Genomic DNA, 14,744 nt, shown 5'->3' with positions numbered 1-14,744 from the left:
AGGTCTGTAATTAAAACTGTAATTAGTACAGTGAACATATCTGTAGCCAGAAGTGGAAGAAGTTTTCATGCATTTACTCAAATAAAATTAGAAATTTAACAATGAAAATACTGCATTACAAGTCAAAGTTTTGTATTTCTATATTATTTTTATTTTATTTTATTTTACTTATTCTAGTGTTAAAAGTAAAGCTGCTTAGAAAATCCTGTTTTTCCACATCACTGAACAGTTAGCGATGCTTTCAGCGTGAGCAGCATCATACAGGTGATCACACCTACGTTACACTGCTGCTAGTTTAACCTGTAACAGTGCATCATATTTCATAAGCTGATCATATCTGTAGCATCAAAAAAATCTGAGCCTGCAGAGTGATTACAGACATGAAGCAACAAAATGGAAACACTCTAATAAAAGAGCTGAAAGTGAGTGAACACAGACGACGTCTCTGTGGCTCCAGTGAACACCATCAACAGTTCAGTCGATTAATTAATGCACAGAAAATTCATTTGCAACTGCTCTGATAACTGAGTTATTGTTTTCAAATGCCAAACCGGTTCCAGCTGCTGTGTGTGTGTGTGTGTGTGTGTGTGTGTGTGTGTGTGTGTGTGTGTGTGTGTGTGTGTGACTTCTGGACTGTTGGTCAGAAACAAGACATTTAAAGACGTCACTTTGTGACTTTATGCCATTTTGCAGACTAAGCGATTAATCAAGAATATAACTGGTCGATCATTAAAGTGTAAAAATGAAGGTTTCCTGCAGCCACAGGTGAACCGGACCTGCTCACTGTGCAGGTGTTCGACACACGGCTGATCAATTACTGATTTACAGTGTAAGTTGTTGACTTGAGGTTGGTGCAGATGGTGCAGGTGGAGTCACTGAGCAGGTCTGAGGCTCCTGCAGGAGCAACATGAGGAGAAGCAGCTTCTCTGCAGCTCCTGTGAACAATGATGCTGAACGCTGGCGTCAGACGTTCATGACCAGGACAAATAATCTGTAACCTTCAGTTTATTTCACTCATCATTTCCTAAAACCTGTGGCCTATAAGCACATTGTTTGAACAGTCAGAGTGACATACATGCATGAACCTTTATGTGCTGACACGTCTTCATGCACCTCAGACAGTATTTAAGCTGCGGGTGCATCTTATTGTGAAAAGAATCAAAGAAGCTAAAAGGGAAGTAAAATGTGCAGTCAGTCAAAGCAACTGTCCCCCACCTGAAAATCTTTTTTTTTTTTTTACTGTACACACCTGATAATAAAATGAAATCCAAAAGAGCAACAACACAAACGACAGGCTTTGAAAAGACGACAGCGTTGAGTCGACAGCTCTCAGATCAGCATTTTAGGCTTCATTACAGCATTTCATCAAGAGCTGTTGTGTTTGGGAGCACTGGATTGGCAGGCGTTCCTGTTATTTTGGCCACCCTCCATGAGAGCTACCCTAAAGGCCAAATCTGTTATTAATGAGCATAAACATAACAGGTGTATTCATATGACATGAAATGCTAAATAAGAGAGCATTTGCTGTTTCTGCTGTTTGCATTGATCAGTGAAAGATCAATAAGTTCACCGACAGACCTGTCAGTCACAGCTCACGGCCAATCAGCAGCCCCGTCTCACACTCTGAGTTCAGTCCAAACAGATTGTTGTTCTGTTTACATTTGGATGTCAGATTGTCTTTAAACCAGCACACACACACACACACACACACACACACACACACACACACACACCTCAGTGAACCAGCTCAGCTGCTGATCAGCATGTAAAACACTTCCAGAGAGCCAAAAAAAAAAAAAAAAGAGCCGGCCGCAGAGACAAAAAGCAGAAAATGTTTCACATCTCAGAAGAAAATCAGCTTTCTTCTTGTTGTTTTGTTTGTTTGTTGGTTTGTTTGTTGTGTGTTGCTCGTTTCCCTGCGTGCTGACCTCCTTCACTGCTGCGTCACTGACGTTTAAAGCGTTCTGCAGACCGTGAAGTGGAGAGAAAAACAAGTAGGAATAGAAAAGGCTGCACCTCGTCTCATCTGGAAACGTGAACTCGCATCATTTCTGCCTCATCAGCTGTTTTTGTGTCTGTTTTCACTGATTCTACTCACAGAGAGCTTCTACGGTTTTTAACACGAGCAGAAAATACTTTCATTTTCACTTAAATTAGCATTAATTTCCAGTGAGGTCTGCTTCTCAGGTGACGCCTCACACACACACTGAATGAAAGGGAAGCTGAGGAGGACGCTTCGTCCAGTCTCTGCTCAGGATCTGAACCCTGAACCTTCTGCTCACATTCACACCCTCAAACCAGCTGAGGACGTGTCCACAGCTCGTCTCACTTAGTCTTCAACAGAGACAAACGCTGGATGTTTGTGGAGAAATAAGAAACCAGCATGATTGTCTTTGAGATGATGCAACGTGAGGAGAACGGGAGTCAAACGCACATCATGGGGTCACATCTTTGTGTATTTGTCTCATTAATCTTTCCTTTGTGTCCTCAGTGACGAGCTTAAAATGAAGCAAACATCTCTGCGGGACAACGAGGACACAGAGGCGAAACAGGACCACAGGGTTGCTCTCAGGTGGAGGAAACCATCAGATGATGTGACGAAGGGCCTGAGTCTTCTCACCCTCCAACACACACAGACGTGTTAAAGGCCACTCACCCACATCTTTAAGCTGTGCCTTTATTTTGAAAAATGCCCACTCACACACTCACAGGCTGCACTCTTTTGGGTTTCATGTCTCTGCAGGAATAAAAGGACTGTGGGACTTTTGAAATCCTGCTACCTGTTGTGCAGCAGGTGAGCTGCACTCTGCTTCACCGTCTCCCAGTGTAACATCCCAGTATCCCCAGTATCCCCAGTACAGCAGCGTCCCAGTGTCAGAGACGTGCTCTGCAACTCAAAGCTCCAGATCTTTTGTCCCTCAAAATCTGCCCATATTGTTGGAGCTCCATGGGGGCCAAACAGCCTCCTTGTGCCAAACCAGACAGACTAACCCCCCCTAAACCAACCCTCTACCACCACACACACACACACACACACGCACACACACACACGCACACACACACACACACACACACACACACACACACACACACACACACACACACACACACACACACACCACTGTTCTCCTAAATAGTTCATTAGGCAGGGAGCTGTGGTGGTAAATCAAAAACAAGGCTGAGCGCAGACAAAAGAAAACATTTGGAAACGACAGAAAACAGCGAGTTTTGCTTTCATCCGCGAGCTCACAGCTTCAGTGTGTCTGAATTCACCTTCAGCCTGTTTGCTTTCACACATCGGCCTCACAAATATTTCTGTCGGGGGTCAAAACTTTTATTCCTCCCGGGAGAATAAAGCACTTTGACTGGAAGCTAAACTCCTCGCACCGCTCTGAATTCATGTGCTGCCATTTTGCATTTCCATTTTGCTCGCGCGCGTTGCATCAGAGGAGGCTTTGACAGGCGTCTCCACACTCACCTCCAGCATCCTTTGCGCGCCGTGCAGCCGCGCGCGCCGGGCAGCGGGGCTCCGCTGCGGCGCCGCACCGGCACGCCGAGGCTGTGGTCGATGGCGCAGACGAACGCGGCCTGCAGACGCAGAAAAAGTCCCCGCGCTTTCCTCCACGTGACGCTCAGATCCAGCACGATTCCTGTCGGATGAGCGGCTGGAAATAAGAGAAAAGTCCGCCTTTGTTTTAACAAATGAAGGGAAAAAATGCATCCTGTAAAGCATGCAGTAACAAAAAACATGGCGGATTGAAAAATCTCCCACGCCACAGTCATTACGCCTGCAATTAGAAACTCATTTGCATAAATGCTAATGAGTCAGAAATTCATGTCGGCGCTGGAGGGAAACGAGGGGATTGTTTTTTCTTTTCTGCATGCGGACTTTGAAGAGAAGAGGAGGATTTTCACACGGATGTTGGAGGCCCGAGGAGGCTTTTATTCCCCAAATGTTTCAGTTTTTTAGGTCGAGCCCGCCGGCAGTCAGATATTCCGGCTAACACGAGCTTTAAAGGGATGATTTAGGAGCTGGGAGCTTTGCATTATCTGACGTTGTTCCACCAACACTCAGTGATGCTGCTCAGAGCTGCACGTGCAGCCTGAAGCCTCCACCATCAGCGTGTCCTCACCTTCAGCGTCAAACCAGCGAGGCTCACATTTCTGCAGAAATCCACCTGAACGTGCAGACTTCCGCTGTCACACACTCCCTCTTATCCACAGATGAAACGACAGATTTGTGATCTGTCGCAGCAGATTTCCAGAAACTGACTTTTCCCGCATTTTTTATTTCCAAGCACAAAATTTTGTCACATTTATAAAATGAAATTCTTTTGATTCATTTCGGGTATTTACACACATTCACGTCTGCAGACAGTTACGGCTGTAGATGACATTCATGTTTAAATAAAGAGAATCCACCTGTTTTAACTCTGTTTGCTGAGCTGCTTCACATCCACAAAAAATCCAAACGTGTCTTTTAAAAATGGGATATTTTCGTCCATTTGAGGGTTTTGATGATAAACTCACGGCTGTTTTATGGCGCCCATAGTTTGATTTATTTAGCCTGGTTCCACCTTTATAAGCTGTAATTAATGACTTTATTAAAGCTTAATCAATAACTGACTAATGATTTATAGATCAGCCATTAACAGGGTTGCCAGGTTGTGACAAATTCTGTAACAAAGCAGCAATAAATGTGTTTCTTCATTCATGAATAAATGTTTGTGGGTTTCACTTATTTTTATTAATTCAAGATTTAAAAATATAAGTGACGTTTCTCCATCAGAGGGTGTTTCTGAAGACAAACGTCCTGAGACGTCACAAGTTTTTCTCCACTGACTTTTAACGAATGTAAAAAATAATTATTTATTCATGAAGTCACGGCTTATAAAGCCTTCAAAGGGACCAATCAGCAGAGAGAAGCGTCCTGTTGAACACGCAGTTTGACCTCGAGCTGTCCACCTCCTCCGCGTGACCTCTGACTCACCTGGAAACGACAGGTGAGCGTTGAGACGAGTTCTCGCTGTTGCTCTTCACGCGCCACCGTCCTCACTTTCACCTGATTCAGGTGATCACTGAGAGCAACACGTGGTGACGTGGAAAGCACCTGTGCAGGCTTCACCTCCTGCGCGTGATGAAGAGCAGGACGCTCAGTGCGGGAGGGGGGTGGAGGGTGTGTGTGTGTGTGTGTGTGTGTGTGTGCGTGTGTGTGTGTGTGTGTGTGTGTGTGTGTGAGAGAGAGAGAGAGAGAGAGAGAGAGAGAGAGAGAGAGACATTACTTTATCACTAACAGGATTCGTGTTCGAGTTTCTGTCATTTTACGGTTTTAAAACATTTCTAATTGATGTGCAAATGTGACTTTAATAGATTTGAAATTGATTGAATTGTTTCTTGCATCTCGTGGTTATTGATCACTGGCTGGAGATCAGTTTACAGCAGGTTACACAGCTCATTATCCGACTTTAAGAAGTGAACTCGTGATTCGCAGTTTCGCGGACTCAAAATAAACACTGACCTTATTTTCTGCTTTCTTCTTTTCATAATGAGCCATGAATATAATTAATAATGATAAACCGATTATCAGATCGACGGAGTGTGCAGCAGGGTGGAGGAGGGGGTTGGAGGTGTGTTTCAGACACTCATCCACCTGCAGGTCATTCAGCTCTCTGATGGTCTCAATAAACCTGCAGGAATCCGGACATCTCACCTTTTTCTTCTCACATCACCTCATTTTAATCGACTCACTCGGTCTGAATGTATTTTAAAATAATTATTTTGGCTTTATTTTGTCAGTTGTAAAGAAAATCAAAGAAGTCTGACTTCTGGAAAAATGTCTGACTGGTTTTGCTTGATGTTGGACTTTGAATTCTGGCACCAGCTCTGAAGAAAGATCAACACATTCACAAATTAAAATGTATAATGTGGGAAGGTTTGTCCTGTAATTAAAGGATCAGCTGACTTTTATTTTATTGAAGCGGATTTCAGGTGAGGAGCATCTCTGCTGGCTGATCTGGGATCAGATGAATGTGAAAACTCCTGAAGCAGCTCAGGCCTGTTTTCTCTGATTCACAGAGAAGTTTTATTTTATTTATTTGGCTCTGAAACAAATGGAAATAAATGATAAAGAAACGTGTATTAACGTCCCGCGCTCAGCTCTTCTGATTGGCTGCTCGCTCATTGGAAGCCACTGATAATTATCCAATCACTGATGAGGTGAAATGATGTGGACTATAATTAAAGCAGGTGTGTGCTGAATTAAACACACATGTATTTCGTGTATTTCTACAAGCATTAAACACATTGTACTGCTTTCATTTTCATGCGTGCAGGATCATTTTCTGCTCTCACAAATAAACAAAATATTACCGGAAAAAAACAAAAATGACATTAATAAAAAACCCAGAAGAAGAAAATCTGAGTTTTCCTGTTTTGGACACGACATGAAGTAAAACTGAAGAGTGTTGAATGAAAATCAGACAAAAATGAAGATGAATAAAGATTAATGAAATGAATGAGAGAAATCAAAGTGTGACTCGACGTTTCACTCAGCAGAGACAGAAGCTGCGCTGGAAAAACGCTCCTCGCTTTTATTCACTTTCATCTTTTTCTTTTGACGTTTTTAACAATTATTTCCCCATATTAACCATTTCAGAGAGTTAAAGAAAAATGAGTTTAAAGGGCAGAAAGTCGAGTAATGTGACCCCATAAAAGGGCCGCGAAGACTTAAATTTTTATTAAATTGAATCATTTTAAAACCTCTGAGATTCGGTGTTTTTTCTGGAGTTTAAAATATGAAACAACGAAGTCCTGATTTCCATCAGCATTCAGTGAATTCACATCAACGGATTTCACTTCATTTCGTTTCATTTAGCTCATTCTGTAAATTCAGGCAGCAGCTGTTTCCCGGCAGGTAAAATATTTTAGCTTTAAATTATAAAAAAAAAAAAATGTTTTTCGGCCTTTTTACATTTTCACATTTCAAACATTCAGATAAAAATTAACTCTTAAACATGTGAGCGTGAACATCCAGAGGGGGGAAAATGTCTGTGGCGGATTTCTGGCCGAGGAGGGGGGGGGGGGGGGGATGACACGCGCACGCGCGGGGGCACGCGCACGCACGCACACGCACAAACGCATGGCGCATTTGCATGTTGTATCCCACGGTGGAAATTACAATGGAGAGCAATTAATATGCGCATAAATTAAAAGTGAGAGGGGTTTCTGAATTCCAGGAACAGGCGGTCATCCAAAGAGGAGGAGAGAGGAAAGAAAGGAGGCTCTGTTCACACGGGACAGCAGGAGGAGGAGGAGGAGGAGGAGGAGGAGGAACATGGAGAGGAGGAAAAAGAGGAGAGGACAGAGGGAGCTGCACAGAGCTGGGAAAGAGGAGGAAGAGAGGGGAGAGGAAGAGGAGCAGGGAGAGCAGGAGGAGAGGAGGCGGTTCAGGTGGAGGAGGGAGATGAAGAGTGAAAGAGGAGTAAGAGAAAGGGATGAGGAGGGAGGGAAAGAGGAGAAGGAGAAACTTTGTACAACAAGATATGAAACGATGACGATGTCTTTAATATTGAGCTGATTCAAGATAAGATAAGATAAGATAAGATAAGATAAGATAAGATCAAAGATATGATACAGCTTTATTGATCCCATGCTGGGAAAATGACATCATTACAGACAGCAAGAATAGAAAAAGAACAAATAGACAATAAAAATAAAGGTCATCACACTGGAGTTTAAGAAACACATCCAGTGTCACTGGTCTCAGGTCTGTCACTGGTCTCAGGTCTGTCTGTGGTCTCAGGTCTGTCACTGGTCTCAGGTCTGTCACTGGTCTCAGGTCTGCCACTGGTCTCAGGTCTGTCTGTGGTCTCAGGTCTGTCACTGGTCTCAGGTCTGTCACTGGTCTCAGGTCTGCCACTGGTCTCAGGTCTGTCTGTGGTCTCAGGTCTGTCACTGGTCTCAGGTCTGCCACTGGTCTCAGGTCTGTCTGTGGTCTCAGGCCTGTCTGTGGTCTCAGGTCTGTCACTGGTCTCAGGCCTGTCTGTGGTCTCAGGTCTGTCACTGGTCTCAGGCCTGTCTGTGGTCTCAGGTCTGTCACTGGTCTCAGGTCTGTCTGTGGTCTCAGGCCTGTCTGTGGTCTCAGGTCTGTCACTGGTCTCAGGCCTGTCTGTGGTCTCAGGTCTGTCACTGGTCTCAGGTCTGTCTGTGGTCTCAGGTCTGTCACTGGTCTCAGGTCTGTCACTGGTCTCAGGCCTGTCTGTGGTCTCAGGTGTCACTGGTCTCAGGTCTGTCTGTGGTCTCAGGTCTGTCACTGGTCTCAGGCCTGTCTGTGGTCTCAGGTCTGTCACTGATTTCAGGTCTGTCACTGGTCTCAGGTCTGTCACTGGTCTCAGGCCTGTCTGTGGTCTCAGGTCTGTCACTGATTTCAGGTCTGTCACTGGTCTCAGGTCTGTCACTGGTCTCAGGCCTGTCTGTGGTCTCAGGTCTGTCACTGATTTCAGGTCTGTCACTGGTCTCAGGCCTGTCACTGGTCTCAGGCCTGTCTGTGGTCTCAGGCCTGTCTGTGGTCTCAGGTCTGTCACTGGTCTCAGGTGTCACTGGTCTGTCAGAGGTCAGCAGGGTCACAGGTCAGACCCGTGGTCTGGCCTCAGTCTGGAGCGAGCAGGCTCGTCCTCTGCAGCAGCTCCGTTTCCTGTCACGCTGTTTTGACATCATTATCTTCAACGTGACGTCCAGTAACTAACACACATGACGCTGAAGACACATGAGAGAGACAGCGTCCTCCATCTGCTCACACTATGCTGATATGGACACGGACTATCAGGGACATATCAGGGACATCGTCCTGTATGACGCAGTAACATCACAGAATGTGTCTGATGTATTGTTTCCTGTACTGTTTGTGTGTGTGTGCTGATTGTCTCATTGACAGCTCATCCCACCTGTCAGGTGTGTGTGTGTGTGTGTGTGTGTGTGTGTGTGTGTGTGTGTGTGTGTGTGTGTGTGTGTGTGTGTGTGTGTGTGTGTGTGTGTGTGTTCTACGTTCCACGTTCTGCCAGTTGAGCCTGATTTTATAAAATCCACTGCTAAAACATCTGAGGCTCCCTGAAGGAGCTCTTCAGCTGTTTGTGTCTGAAGGAACCTCTTCAGCGTTTCCACCGTTTATCCAAGAACCCCTCAGAGTAAAAGGCTTCATTTAGGAGCTCCTCAGGCAGAAGAACATCTCAGAGATCCTCAGAGTGAGTGGATGAACCCTCCAGAGAAAAAGGAGGTTCTCCAGGAACAAAGCTGCTGGAGGAGCTCGAACAAACACTGAGATGTTCCTGGAAAAAGAGTCCAGATGAACATCCTTAATGATCTTTCCCTCAGACCTCCTGAGTCCGCCATCGATAATGAACACAGGCTGCAGGGCTGAGGAGGTCACGGCGCCCGGATCTCCTTCCTGCTGTCCTGAAACATGACGTGAAAAACACAATAAAACAAATATGAATTTCAATTATTTTGAATCTGGTGCAAATTAAAAGGAGTGAAATGAGTGAGCACACACAGATCTCACTGCAGCATGAAGGGAAGGCTTTAGTCCTGCAGGTGTGTAGCGCCCCCTGCAGGACAGACCGAGTTTCAGGCCTTCAGCTCATTTTTAGACTAATGTCTCCCTCCAGTGGCCGTTTGGCTTCACTACAACACATTTCATGCAGGGACGTTCTGATTGCAGTCAGTCTGTGTGATCTTTATTTTCTGTGCCTCCATCATCAGTGATGCTTATTACTACAGTGCAGCTGCAGCTGACGCTCTTCATTTTGGTTTCAGACTCAAAAAACTGAGGAATCTGTTTAATATGACTTCTTGTCTTTCAGTAATAATAATAAACTTTATGTTTGTAGCAGCTTTCATACAGGGAATGCAGCTCAAAGTGCGTCATAAGACAGAAATCACGCGCACTGTGTGAGCTCGGTGAGTTTTTCTCTGCAGATTCACGGAGGAGGATTTTCAGACTCTGGTCTGATCTTTGTTCCCTCTCTGACGGCTTGTGGTCATTGCTGAAGGAAGGCAGATGAAAACATGTGGAAAGGCATCAAAACAATCATACTTACCAAAAATGTGCAGAAAATAAACAGCTCGAATTGTAACTCAATATATGTAAACATCTAAAGCAAAAACAGCCAATAAAACAACAAAGACTCAAACCAATAGAACAAAAATGGATTCAAAAACATTTTCTTCATCTATTCATTGTCATTTTAATTTTAAGCGTTAGTTGATCGACTCTAACCGCCATTATTATCTGCCATAAACACAATTTTACCCAAACTGTAAACATATTGTATTTCTCCTGCACAGATATTATCAGAAGTGAGAATTTCCAAAACGTTGGACCTGAACGAATAAATGCTGTCATTGAAGTAAAGCAGAGTTCGGCCGAGCCGTCCAGCCATCATGTCTCTGCTCGTTAGGTGACCTGATTCCATCGCTCTGAGCCCTGAAATGTTCTGATATAAACTGTCAAACTCATATGATCACTGAGTTACAGAGCAAAGATGAGCTGATGCCACAGTTTGAAAAGGAAAACTTCTCTTTTTCAGCTGTTGTAGGTTTGCTTTAAATCCACAAGAGAGAGCTAAAGCACATCTGGAGCAGCAGTGTCCTCAGCACGCCGTCACTCATCCGTCTGAGTGCACTTGTTTTCCTTCCATCACTAATCTGCAGCCTCATATTATCTCATCACTGCCACCTTTTCTGTAATCCAGAGCTTCCCTCAGTGTGAAGGCTGATTCTGAGTCGCTCATTTTCTCTCTGAAAACACAGTCCACAGCTGTGTGTTGTTCCACAGCTCGTCAGCCCTTCAGCACTGATTTCTGTTTGACCCCATCTCCATCTCTCACATTTAAATTAGCGCCCCCCCCGCTGAGGACGTTAGCGTTAGCTGAGCCTGTTCAGCTCAACCTGGACGCCAAGGTTCCCCCCGGCCTTCCCCGCTCATCCGCTCTGCAACTCTCCTCTCCTGATTGCCACAATTTAGCCCTAATTGAGGGGTACAAGCTGAAGAGGAGTGGGGGCGTTTGTTGGCTCCGTTGCCATGGACACTGAGCGTTGCTAGGCAGCCGGTGGGATGCTGTGGAAGCGGAGTGCGGCGGAGCAGCGGGTCACTGCAGCGAGAGGGATGTGCACCCACACACCTCTACACAGAACAACACACTCTGCAGCTGATGGGGGAGCTGAAAAGGGAGAGGACAGAGGCTTCAATGCAGCAGGTCAAGACAGACAGAGAGACAACTGCCTCAGGACGAGCCGTCCACCAGCTGGGAGCATCCTGACAAATAAAGAAACACCATCAACAGACCAGTAACCATCCAGGACTGCCACCAGAGGAGAAGTTCAGATAAAATAATCAGATTTTGAGTCAGAAAGTAGGGCTGTCCCTCCTCAAAGAGAGGCTGCCGATTCGCCTTGTTTGTCTAAATTACTGTCATGGAAAAAAAAATCTCCCAAACGAGGAACACAAACGAAAACCTGAAGAGGAAGAGTGCGACTCGAAGAAGGAGGGATGTTTGCTGCTGCTCGTCTGTGGTTTTCTTCACGGCTCCCAACCTCTTCACACTGTGACCTCTTCAAATGTCCGTTTGCAGCCCACATGAGGCGTCACATCAGTGATTTATGGGAAGTTCTTCTTTTCCTTCTCAGCCTGTTTTATTTGAATAATCCACAGAGGCTCAAAGAGGTGAAAGCATCCAGTTTTTCACAAGAAAAATGAGCGAAAAGTCAAAAACAAATGCATTTTTTATTTTATATCTGTTCTCTTGTGTGTTCCCACCACAGGCTGGTAAACATTAGCTCAGTTTACTGATGTGACCTCACAGGGTTGGTGTGCATTGTTAGTGTTATTTGCTATAATATGTAGTGAGGATCATTTTATTTATCTGTATTCTCTTAATCTCCCAGAAGCTGCAGGATGAAGTCGGTTCAGCAGGTGCAGCAGAGCGTCAGTCCTGCTTTCAAACTGGTGAAAATAAAATGCGATTAGTTACACACACGTCGTCGCATTAGAGGCACGTAAGACAGTTGGCTAGCAGCAGCTAAAGTTAGCATCCAGCCCTCAGCTCGTCACTGCAGGCGGAGAGGACGCAGGACGTGAACGTGGAGCGAGCTCAGGATTCCTCTTAAAGACAGAAAATCCTCCACTCGGCTCTTCCGGCCGGTGGTTGGTGATGATGGATCGTTCAAACTGCTCAGTCTGAGCTTCTCCTGGCAGTGAAGCAAACACTGATGCTGCTTCATGCAGCTCTTTGAACATACAGCTCTCACCGTGTTGGCAGCTTCCCTTCACGTGTGGCTTTACTGCTCATCTCCTCTAAATTCATTCGCATGCAGTCCTTTATGTGAATTTATGGCCCCTAAAATTTGAGGTAAACCAGACAGATTTAGCTCTTTTCCAAGAAACAAAGCAGCAAAGTAGAAACTGCTGCAGAGGTGAGAGTCAATCCTGTAATTTTAGCTCTGCTTTGGTCTTCACAGGCTAGTTTCTGTCCATCTGAGCATACAGAGACTTTATTAAAGCTTATTTGATGTAAAGCTGCTCCTTAAACACTGTGACCAAACCAAACAGTGAATGTGCTGCAAAACAAAACTATGAGCTAGTCGTCTCCACAAGATTAAAGTCTGGAAAATATCCACTGAGAGTGGAGCCTGACGTGTCAGACCAAGCGGCAAGTGAGGAAGATTCACAGGTTTTCAGAAATCCAGAACATCGTGAACGTTGATGTGAAAGTTTTACAGGAAAGAGGGAAAATAAGCCAGACTGAGAAAAAGAGGAGATCTGGCGAAACGTTCACAAGCATTTCACACTTGGTGGTTCATAAAAGACCTCATGAAAACAGTAAAGCCTCCAAAATCATCTCCTGGCGAGCACTAAGAAAGCAGTAAATAAACAAGGAGGAGAGACGATTAGACCAGAGAGAAGAGAGAGAGACGGAGAGGAGGGAAGGAGGACGTGAGGAGTGAAGCTGGCATTAGATAAAGGAGGATAAAGAGGGAGGAAAGAGGAGAAGAGCTGCAGATGAGAGCGCGTGGAGGGACGTGAGGGTGGAGAATCAGGCTGGGAGCAGACAGAAGAGCAGCCTGCACTTCTCCCATTTCTAATCTCACTTTATTTATTATTTATTTATGATTTGGCAGAAGTTTCAAAAAGCAGCTTCTTTGGTTTGCAGTGACACAAGCAAGAGGAGAGTAAACAGAAGAGGAACACAAAGAGCTGAAAACAGCACTGTCACCATGCAGCCGGGACAGCGTTTCAAAGCCGGCGACGTTTCTTCTTCTCTCGTCCTGTTTGAGTCACCTGTGAGCCTGCTGGGGGGGGGGGGGGGGGGGGGGGGGGGACTGAACCATTCTGACCAGGTGACGGGGGATCACATGCCCTTCAAACGTCACACCTGTTGATTATTTGGATCCACTGACTTTTCCTCTAAAGCCAGCAGCAGCTCGATGTTATTGGTACAAAGTGAAACGTCCCGACAAAAATCAGACGGATTAAAGTTTGGTCTGAACGTTTGGTCACCCTGACACCCTCATCATCCTCAGCTGTGGCTCCATCACTCATTCAAAGTTCGCCTCTCGGTCAGATCACAGATTGACTGTGTTTTCGGGAGTGGAAGCGACATCGCAGCCTCTCAGGGCTCCTGCTGCAGACTTTCAGCCTGTTGCAGGAGCATGAGCTCATTCTGCTGAAGCACCTCTGTAAATCTCTCCAGATAAGAGCATTAGCAAAAAGGCTGAAATGAAAATCTCTCCAGCAAATGTAAGATAAAGAATAAGAGAAGAGCGCTGAGTTTGACGTGATGCTGCTGTCTGCTCGAGTCTGCTGAGTTTAATAAAATACGAGCGTATTTAAGTTAAGCCGTTTGTGAGAAGATGTGGCCGGTGGATTAACCCTTTGCAGGATGAGTCTTTTTGCCACTGAAAGGTCACGTTTGTTACGTCTCCTCACAGCGTGCAGATGAAAACACTCATCGAACAGCTGGTTGCATGGCGAGGTCACGGCCCTCGTGTGGACCGCCAACATGGATTCGTGGGTCATGGCTCAGCTCTCAGATTTTGGTAAATGAGCGGACTTAAAGGCCTGTGTGTCTGAGCAGGCAGCGCATGTGCTTTGGTTGTGACTGAGACCGCGCTGCATTATTCTTAAAGCGGATTTGAAGGCTGATTATTCATCTTATGGACTCTGGGTGCGCTTGTACACTCGAGTGGGATGAAACCATTTGTCTGCATGCGAGTAAAACAGCTCAATCTGCCTCATAGTTCTTCTTCCTCTGCGCCGTAGAGCTCCACTGTTGACCAGAAACTATCAGAAACACGTCAGTGAGCCTCACCGTCACACTGGCTGACATTTTCATCGTTACCATGAACACACACACACACACACACACACACACACACACACACTCACACACACACACACACACACAACGTCCTGCTGCCATGAATTCTCACTGGAGCACCAAATGTGGATTAATCCGCCGCTGAAAATAGTCCCCAACAAATGCACTATTTCCTGGTGTTTGAGCAGGATTTAATAAAGCTGCAGCGGCCGGCAGAGTCTTGTTTTAACGAAGCAGTCCGCTGTATTCGTGTGTCTGCAGATGAAAATGCTCAGCAGGAAGCGGCCGGCCTGCTCACGGGGCACGAAGCAACAACACACTTTGGGTTTGGTCTCTCCATGTGACCTGTCAGCAGCAGCCTTCAGAGAAGCT

This window comes from Chaetodon trifascialis, chromosome 7 (assembly GCF_039877785.1).
Source record: "Chaetodon trifascialis isolate fChaTrf1 chromosome 7, fChaTrf1.hap1, whole genome shotgun sequence".
Classification (NCBI taxonomy): domain Eukaryota; kingdom Metazoa; phylum Chordata; class Actinopteri; order Chaetodontiformes; family Chaetodontidae; genus Chaetodon; species Chaetodon trifascialis.
The sequence above is the reverse complement of the archived record's forward strand: the minus strand, read 5'-3'. Positions refer to the sequence as shown.